We start from the raw sequence: 10,568 nt of genomic DNA, 5'->3' as shown, positions 1-10,568 counted from the left end.
ATATCGGCTTCCGCTTGAGGACAAACGAGGTCTAAGCTTGGGGGAGTTGATACGTCCATTTTGCATCATGCTTTTATGTCAATATTTATTGCATTATGGGCTGTTATTACACATTATATCTCAATACTTATGGCTATTCTCTCTTATTTTACAAGGTTTATCATGAAGAGGGGGAATGCCGGCAGCTGGAATTCTGGCTGGAAAAGGAGCAAATATTGGAAACCTATTCTACACTGCTCCAAAAGTCCTGAAACTCCACGAAACATGTTTTTGGATTAATTAAGAATTATTAAGCGAAAGAAATATATCAGGGGGCCCACACCCTGGCCAGGAGGGTGGGCCCCCCCCCTACTAGGCGCGCCCCCTGTCTCCTTGGCCCCCTGGTGGCCCTCTGATGTCCATCTTCCGCTATATGAAGGCTTTTACCCTGGAAAAAATCGTGGGCAAGCTTACGGGACGAAACTCCGCCGCCACGAGGCGAAACCTTGGCGAAACCAATCTAGGGCTCTGGCAGAGCTGTTCTGCCGGGGTCACTTCCCTCCAGGAGGGGGAAATCATCACCAACGTCATCGCCAACGATCCTCTCATCGGGAGGGGGTCAATCTCCATCAACATCTTCACCAGCACCATCTCCTCTCAAACCCTAGTTCATCTCTTGTATCCAATCTTGTATCCAAAACCACAAATTGGTACTTGTGGGTTGCTAGTAGTGTTGATTACTCCTTGTAGTTGATACTTATTGGTTTACTTGGTGGAAGATCATATGTTCAGATCCTTAATGCATATTATTACACCTCTGATTATGAACATGAATATGTTTTGTGAGTAGTTACGTTTGTTCCTGAGGACATGGGTGAAGTCTTGCTATTAGTAGTCATGTGAATTTGGTATTCGTTCGATATTTTGATGAGATGTATGTTGTCTTCTCCTCTAGTGGTGTCATGTGAACGTCAACTACATGACACTTCACCATTGTTTGGGCCTAGAGGAAGGCATAGGGAAGTAATAAGTAGATGATGGGTTGCTAGATTGACAGAAGCTTAAACCCTAGTTTATGCGTTGCTTCGTTAGGGGCTGATTTGGATCCACATGTTTCATGCTATGGTTAGGTTTACCTTAATACTTTTGTTGTAGTTGCGGATGCTTGCAATAGGGGTTAATCATAAGTGGGATGCTTGTCCAAGTAAGGGCAGTACCCAAGCACCGGTCCACCCACATATCAAATTATCAAAGTACCGAACGCGAATCATATGAACGTGATGAAACTAGCTTGCCGATAAGTCCCATGTGTCCTCGGGAGCTCCTTTCTCATTATTAGAAATTGTCCAAGCTTATCCTTTGCTACATAAAGGATTGGGCCACCTTGCTGCACTTTATTTACTTTGTTTACTTTTTACTCGTTACTATTTATCTTATCACAAAACTATCTATCACCTACAATTTTAGTGCTTTCAGAAAACCTTACTGAAAACCGCTTATCATTTCCTTCTGCTCCTCGTTGGGTTTGACACTCTTAATTATCGAAAGGACTACGATAGATCCCCTACACTTGTGGGTCATCAGAGGGGCCTTGTTAAACACTGGTCTGATTTGAAGTATCGGGTACATTATATATATATATATGTGATCAGATCAGATGTTGAAGTCCTATTTACGCATGTGCCACACAAATCTCTCTTCTTGTAGGTGAATTGTTTGAAGAACAAGGCCAACCATACGAAAGTGAAATTCCAACAGACGACAGGATCTCGTAGCTATATTGCACACTGCGAGGCTCTTGTAATTAGCTGTTGTTTCACTCTTTTCGCTGTACCATATTATTAGATCTATATTGACTTGTTCGAAATGCAGAGGAAAGCCCGCAAGTACCAAAAAGTACCTGAACCAAATGATGTGGAAATCTTCAAGGACTTTCACACCAGCAAGAAGAAGGGCATGACTACACCAGTCAAAGCCGCTGTTGTAAGTCCTTAATCCTCATGCCTTTTAACTACTACTTACTCTGACTTGTGCCTTGAACTGCATGGTTTGCAGCCAATGTCTATTACTCTTTTCAATTTTATACACAATTTTCTTAGCGTATCATTGCACCTTACAAGGTTTAAAATAGAGGAGTGACATTCCTTTGATCTTGACCCGTAATCTAGTTCCGTGCTGGACTTGCCAACACAATGTTACAATTGCCTGTTTGTCTGTTCTCAGTTGTTTTGTGATATGAATGATGTCATACTATGCTCACCGTATTATAAACTTCGTCTCTTTATCCTTAGCCCTCAATACAATGTGAAGAAATAGACAATACATTAGCGATGGTACATGGTCATATGTTTGGAACCTGGTTTTATTATGTACTTTTCAATAAAATACAACTAATATTTTACATGGGTTCACCAGAATAAGTTTTGTATATAGACCAAAGCTATTTTGTTTGGTTTTGTTGCCTCCTTAATATCTTCTGTTATGGTACTACCAATGTAAAAACTCAAGTTTTCAGCGAGCTATGGAAAAAATGGTGGAACCGCCACCTTCTGAAGGTGGCGAGGCAACTATAACCGCAATGTCAGCTCTTGCTACAGTGGGTCAGTACCTGTCCACTAACAGTGCCAAAAGCACGTTCTTGCGTAATACTAGGTTGGTTGTTAAGGTAGTCTCGTCCAAACTGCCTCATGATCAAGATATGCAAGCTCAAAGCAATGTTGTATCTACGCTTCAGACACAAGTCCATTCCCTAACAGAGACCCTTTGTGAAACAAGGAGAGACATTGTTCGATGTCATCAAGATATGCATGGTTTTGAAACCAGACTATCAAACATTTAGTATGTTGTTCAGGAGCCTAGGAGAAATGAAGGCGAGGGTTATGGAGCTCCATCGGACAATACAACATGAAAACATAACAGTCAGGTCAAATGAACTGAGCTTCTGAACTTCTGGTGGTGCATTTATCTGCTAGACTGTTAAGTTTTATGCCAGCCTTCCTTTTGTTATATAGTCGTAATTTGTTTTGGTGCGATACAAAATTTGTTCTTAACATGTAGCCACCGGCTGAAGAAAACAGCAAGCCATTTTTGTATAGTGTAGGGTGTTTCCCATATTTGCACTGGTGGTGATCTTTGATGCCGAGTGGATGTAATCTGTGCAATCGCCTAAATAGCCTAGCGTTAGTATCGGCCTTATTTATTTCCTAGTCTACTTTTTCCCTGGTTTGTTAGTGGCCGCAACAACCATGGACCATATACGAGACGTAGGATCCATGGGTCTCCTACGGGCCGTAGGATCCATGGGTCTCCTACAGGTCATCGATAAATGGGCCTCCATCAGGGCCGTAGAGTCGGTGGGCCTCTGGTCGTCGGATAAATGGATCTACATGGGCCATAAACGGGCGTAATTGGTACCGGCCCAGCACAATAATGGGTCGTTAACAGGCCGGAGGACAGCAAAGGCTTAATTCCGTCATAGGCATAACGGGTCATTAATGGGCCAGAATATAGGACGGGTTGGAAACGGCGCAACGGGTTAACAGGCCAGAAACGGGCCGACTCTTGCCATGGGCCGAATTTGGCCCATTAGGGGAACAGGCCAATAACAGGCCGGAAGTAATCGAGGGCCAGAAAGGAGCCCAAGAACGTATGGGCCGTCAATAGGCTGAAAGCTAACACGAGCTGGAAACGGTGCAACGGGTTAACAGGCCAGAAACGGGCCGACTCTTTCCATGGGCCGAATTTTGCCCATTAGGGGAACAGGCTAGTAACGGGCCGGAAGTAATCGGGGGCCGGAAAGGAGCCCAAGAACGTATGGGCCGTCAATAGGCCAAAAGCTAACATGGGCTGGAAACAGCCCATGTGAATCACGGGCCGTTAATGGGTACAAAGAAAATTACTGTTCATTATGGGCTAGAGTCACCGTGGGCCTCTCAAGGGCCTAAAGATACAAAGGCCTCGTGTGGGACGAAAGACATCGTGGGCCATACATGGGCCGAAAGTGAAATGGGCTGGTGTTATATTCGACGGCCCACATGACGTTGTTGGGCCGATCTCCATTAGGGCCTAACAGGCCGTGAGTTACCGGGCCGTAAAATGGGTTATTTGCAAAGAGACTGTTAACATGCTTTTCATGGGCCAGCCCGTTAACTTTTGACCAAGTCAAATGGGCCGGCTTTGTAAGCTAAATGGGCCAGTGGTGGGACGTGGCACGTGTAGACATATCATAGGCACCTATCTGACCCACTAACGAGCTGACACGTGTTTCGTCCGGCCAATAAGAATTTTACACGTAGAAATTTCCCATTGGTCCGAGCTGTTAAGGGGTTATCGGATCCAAAACTCGACCCGATAGATTAACAACATTCCGTTACGGTGGATGCCACGTGTTGGTCACCCTTGACGAAAGCACTTCTGTGACGCACGATTTATCGTCATGGAAGTGGACACTTCCGTGATGATAATTTTTGTAATGTCATGGAACACTTCTACGACAACACATGTATGACTATCTTGATTTGGTCATAAAATCGCCATGGATGTACATGCATGACAGAAAATGCGACCTACTGTGACAAACACGTATCATCACGGAAGTGTATTTTTTTGTAGTGTCAGCGTCCCTGGCGGCTTCCTCGGTGGCGATCTTGGTGGCCTCGGCCTCCGCATCCTTGGTGATCTCCTCGATGGTGGCGTCGGTGGTCCCCTGGTCCACCGAGGGAACGCCTAGATACCAGTATGGAATGAGGCAGAGCCAAACCAAAAAAATAAGAGAAAGAGAGACATAAGAAACAAGCAGGGGCAAGGGGCTAACGAACTCACTTGTGCCAAGGCCGCCAGCACCCAAGTTCACTTCCTCCTCCTCCTCCATCTGCATGGGCTCGGTGGTGGATGCCCTTGCCGGGGACACCCCCCGGGGCGGTGTGGGAGAAGGGGGCGGCATGTTGGGAGAAGCCCTCAGTGGCTCCTCCTGCTGTCGCTCTTCTCCTGCGAGCCTGACAAGGTTAGCGTCAGCACCCCCACACCCCGGCAGACGTGGGGAAAGGAATGGTTGATGGGCTTACGCTGGGGCTGAGTCGGGGGCTGTTGTCCGGGCTGCTTTCCACCACCAGCGGTGCACCTGGAGTGCCCGCTGGGGGCTGGCTGTCCGTCGAAGCTTTGGCCCTCTTCGCCACCCACTGGGCCAGAGTCTCCATGCCCCTGCCAAGACAATGACATGTCAAGATAAGCAACGCAGCGGGGAAGGACAGGAGTGACGGGGGGCAGGATGCTTACTCGTCCTCCGTCTCCTCGTTTGTTGCCTTCCGCTTCCTCCTCAGGCTAAGGGATGAGAAGTTGAAGGCGACCCCCATGTCGGTGCTTGCGGGAGAAGGGGGAGGCGATGGAGTCCGGTAGCGTTTGGATGAAGAAGAGGCAGTCGCCTTCTTCTTCACCATCGCGGCTTTCTTCTTCGCCTCCGCGGCCCTCGTCACGCGCGCGGTTCCCGCCGGCACCACTTGCGGTTCGCCCCTGCCGTGTCGGACCGGCCCGCCAGAGCTGGCCCGGTGCAGGGTGTGTCCTTTCTTCGTTGTTGGGGGGTCGTCAGCTTCAGCCTCCTCCTCGAACAACTCCTCGACCACATCTTCAACAAGGGGGGCGTCGGTGCTGACGCCGCCCGCCTCCTTGACGGACTTCTCCCACTGAGCGAACTCCTTCTCCTCTGCTGCCATAGCAGCCGCGTCTCCCATGCCGCCAGCACTGCCGACCGTGTTAATAAGATCCGTCTCCGCCACCCTGGCGGTGATGTAGTCCAGCTCCTCTTGGGTAGTCTCCCGGATGAGCTTCGGCTCCTCATGGTCGAACTCCTCCACTAGAGTGTCAAAGAACTTCTGCACCATGTGTGCCGGGGGCTCGGCCCAGCCCGGCATCAGGCCATGCACGTTGAAGTCCGGCATCATGGCAAGGATGTCAGACTGGCGGGTGTTGTTGCTCAGCGGGACCACCCCCGCGGGCAGCCCGAATAAGGGCCCCTTGACGGTCTTGCCGGACTTCGCAGCCCTGCCGGTCCGCTCCACCCTGCCGTCGTCGAACACATTGATCTGGAAGATCCTCTGGCAATACCAAGCATGCCCCATCACCGTGAGGTTGTTCTGTAGGCCGAGGCGGAGCCTCATGATGTTCGTCGCGTTCTGATAATCCCAGGTCAGCCTCCCCTTGTTATGCAGTGGAGCGATTCGGCGGCGGACGAAATCTGCCCCAATCATCTCAAGGGTGAGCCCGGCCTCGGTGAGGCGGCGGATCCTGGTGGTGGCGATCGAGAGCTTCGCATCGTTAGTGTCGAGGTTGCCCCAGGCCCGGTTGCGGATCAGCGGCTCCTAGCGAACACCCCGGCAGAAATCCGGTGGGTCCTTCTCCACAATCCAGCACCACTGGCCCCGCCACTCTTCCCACCTCTCCCTCGAGGCGCCCTCCGGGTACGCGCTTTTCTCCTGGGCCCTCGGCATCCAGGCGACGCTCCCAGAAAGGGCGCCCCCAGGTTGGATGCGGGGGTAGAAGTAGTGGCAGAAGAGCGCCATGTTGGGAAACACCCCGGCGAAGCCCTCACAAAGATGGGTGAAGAGCACCAAGCCCACCACGTCATTCGGCGTAAGATCCAACAGATGAAAGCGAAAAGTACACATAACATCGTTGAAGAAATCAGAAAAGGGGGGACATAGCCCGCAGAAGAAGAAATCGACAAAGAATGGATACCGTTCTGAGACGGCATCGTCTCAATCAGCGGGAAGGGCGCGGGTGGCAGGGTGCCCAGTCGTCGCTGTCCCCACAGCAGCTTGAAGTAATCCCTGAGCTCGAAGACGTCGATTGACGACGCGGAGAAGTAGGCGAACTGCGTCCGCCGCACTACCGCCTCGCTTTCCGGCAGCTCCTTCTCCTTCGCGTCATTGGCTGCTCCTTTCCCCTTGCTGGATTTGGGCGCCATGGCGGATGGAGAGGGGCGAGGTGTCGAGAACAGCGGAGGCGCGGTGGTGACGAGCAAGTGTGGAAGCTTGAAGAGGAAGGAGTGCGGAACGGCGATTCCAAGATTGGGGAGAGCGCAGGGGGGTAAAAGGGCGGTGTGCTCTCAGTTATTCCTTTTTATGGGGAAGGTGCGGACCGCTTCCCTTCCCATTAACTGCGATGTGATGCATGTGCACAGCAGCCGCTCCGTGCATGACCCCCACGTCACGCACGACCCCCACGTCGCACGTTCAACGCAGCTCATGGGGAAGCGCAACAGACAAAAAAATTACTGCGGTAAGAACCGCCCCGCCTGCCCGCGCAACGTTCTGGGCCTATCCCAACAATGTGTGACACTTATGTGTGGCCCAGGCCCGGGGGCTCCTGTCGGTGCACTAAAGTAGGGGCACTACTTTGTACCCCTTACTAAGTGCACGTGCAGTCGGAGCCGCGCCCACGACCACACTAAGCAGAGCAGAGGGAGGGGTCAAAGCCGCAGAAACGGTCAAAGCAACGCCAAGACCAGAAGACCAAAAGGGCAAGGTGGTTCTCCCCGGCAAGAGCCGTGCCGGGGCGGCCTCCGCGTCCCCGGCGAGAGCCTTGTCGGGGCAACTTTCCCAACCCCATGCCAGCGGAACACGCCACCCTTGAGCCCAAGGCTTCCAACTTCATTGGAACCGGGCTCGAGAGGCACTTCTGTGGTGGCATGCAGATCTTTGTGAAGACAAAGAGCAGAAGACGACGATCCTTGGTAAGATCCTTGCCAAGGAAATCCACAAGGCCTCCGGCAACACCCTTGCCGGGGACGACCACGATGCCGTGGCAAGACCCTTGCTGGGGCCCCGACAAGGCCCTTGCCGAGGACACCTGTGAGGCCACAGCCAGTCCCACGCCTGCCACGATCCCGCCACCACTCCTCATGCAGCTGTCAGCCCACCAGCTAGGCACGCGCATGCGTGTCAACAGGAGGCTTCTAGGCCAACTCAACGACGCCTACGTGGGGCATGCAAATCTTCGTGAAGACTTCTCCACCGCGCCACCTCAGCTTCCTGCCAGCTTACATGGCACCACGCGCCCCGCTGGCCCGGACACGTGTCTGAGCAGGGTGGAGCGGCGACAGACGGGACGGGGGTTCGCATTTAATGCGCCTTGTCCCATATGGCTAGCGATAAGCACTTGTAGAAAAAGAGGCTTCCGTCCAGCCCCATTAGTCGCAAAACTGTAGGAACCGCGACTAATGAAGTCTTTAGTCGCGGTTTGGCAGACGAACCGCGACCAAAGGCTTGGGCCAGGGCGCTCGGTGGCCAGCTGGTGCACGTGAGGGGCTTTAGTCGCGGTTGGCCAGGCCAACCGCGACTAAAGGTGCCCAAAGGCCTTTAGTCGCGGTTGGCCTGGCCAACCGCGACTAAAGCTCCTCCCCTATATATACCAGTTCAGCGCACTCACTTAGCCATTTGGTGCCACTTCTCTTCACAAGGGGGTGTAGGTTTGCTTTTGGTTCCTCTTATGCACACAAGGTGTTTGATGAAATGCCCAACAGCGTGAAACAAACATGATATGAAGTGTTGGAGCCACACTTGAGGTTCCTCCTCGATCGCGGTTAGCAACTTGAACCTTTCATGCATGTGTGTCATTGATAAAATATGCATGTGTGTTGTTCATTGTTTAATTTCTATTGTTTATAGCTAGTTACTTTAACAAATGCATGATGGTTAATTATATATTTTATATTATAATAATGCAGATGAATCGGCAATGGATGTACGGTAACCGACTCTCCCGCGAGTTCACTACGGGTTTGAAAGATTTCCTCGTAGTGGCTAATGCGAACAAGCAGAAGGGTTTTGTTATCTGTCCATGTGTTGACTGTAAGAATCAGAAGGGTTACTCTTCCTCAAGAGAAGTTCACCTGCACCTGCTTCGGCACGGTTTCATGCCAAGCTATAATTGTTGGACCAAGCATGGAGAAAGAGGGGTTATAATGGAAGAAGATGAAGAAGGGGATGATTTCATCGATGAAAGCTATCTTGCTCATTTCGGTGATACTTTCATGGAGGATGCTGAAGGTGAAGGGGAAGGTGAAGGGGAGGTGAAGGGAAGGTGAAGGGGAAGGTGAAGGTGAAGGTGAAGAAGAGGCACGTGATGAGACCGTTGATGATCTTGGTCGGACCATTGCTGATGCACGGAGACGCTGCGAAACTGAAAAGGAGAGGGAGAATTTGGATCGCATGTTAGAGGATCACAGAAAGTCGTTGTACCCTGGATGCGATGATGGTCTGAAAAAGCTGGGCTGCACACTGGATTTGCTGAAATGGAAGGCACAGGCAGGTGTAGCTGACTCGGCATTTGAAAACTTGCTGAAAATGTTGAAGAATATGTTTCCAAAGAATAACGAGTTGCCCGCCAGTACGTACGAAGCAAAGAAGGTTGTCTGCCCTCTAGGTTTAGAGGTTCTGAAGATACATGCATGCATCAACGACTGCATCCTCTACCGCGGTGAATACGAGAATTTGAATGAATGCCCGGTATGCACTGCATTGCGTTATAAGATCAGAGGCGATGACCCTGGTGACGATGTTGAGGGCGGGAAACCCAGGAAGAGGGTTCCCGCCAAGGTGATGTGGTATGCTCCTATAATACCACGGTTGAAACGTCTGTTCAGGAACAAAGAGCATGCCAAGTTGTTGCGATGGCACAAAGAGGACCGTAAGTCGGACGGGGAGTTGAGACACACCGCAGATGGAACGCAATGGAGAAAGATCGACAGAGAGTTCAAAGATTTTGCAGCTGACGCAAGGAACATAAGATTTGGTCTAAGTACAGATGGCATGAATCCTTTTGGCGAGCAGAGCTCCAGCCATAGCACCTGGCCCGTGACTCTATGCATCTACAACCTTCCTCCTTGGTTGTGCATGAAGCGGAAGTTCATTATGATGCCAGTGCTCATCCAAGGTCCGAAGCAACCCGGCAACGACATCGATGTGTACCTAAGGCCATTAGTTGATGAACTTTTACAGCTGTGGGGCAGACCTGGTGTCCGTGTGTGGGATGAGCACAAAAAAGAGGAATTTAACCTACGAGCGTTGCTTTTCGTAACCATCAACGATTGGCCTGCTCTTAGTAACCTTTCGGGACTGTCAAATAAGGGATACAATGCATGCACGCACTGCTTACATGAGACTGAAAGTGTACATTTGCCAAATTGTAAGAAGAACGTGTACCTTGGGCATCGTCGATTTCTTCCGAAAATTCATCCAGTAAGAAAGAAAGGCAAGCATTACAACGGCAAGGCAGATCACCGGCCGAAGCCTGCGGAACGCACTGGTGCTGAGGTATTTGATATGGTCAAGGATTTGAAAGTCATCTTTGGAAAGGGTCCTGGCGGACAATCAGTTCCGAAGGGAGCTGACGGGCACGCAGCCATGTGGAAGAAGAAATCTATATTCTGGGAGCTAGAATATTGGAAAGTCCTAGAAGTCCGCTCTGCAATCGACGTGATGCACGTTACGAAGAATATTTGCGTGAACCTCCTAAGCTTCTTGGGCGTGTATGGGAAGACAAATGATACAAAGGAAGCACGGCAGGACCAGCAACGTTTGAAAGACCCTGATGAC

This window comes from Triticum aestivum, chromosome 1B, assembly GCF_018294505.1.
Source record: "Triticum aestivum cultivar Chinese Spring chromosome 1B, IWGSC CS RefSeq v2.1, whole genome shotgun sequence".
In the NCBI taxonomy this organism is placed as follows: domain Eukaryota; kingdom Viridiplantae; phylum Streptophyta; class Magnoliopsida; order Poales; family Poaceae; genus Triticum; species Triticum aestivum.
The sequence above is the reverse complement of the archived record's forward strand: the minus strand, read 5'-3'. Positions refer to the sequence as shown.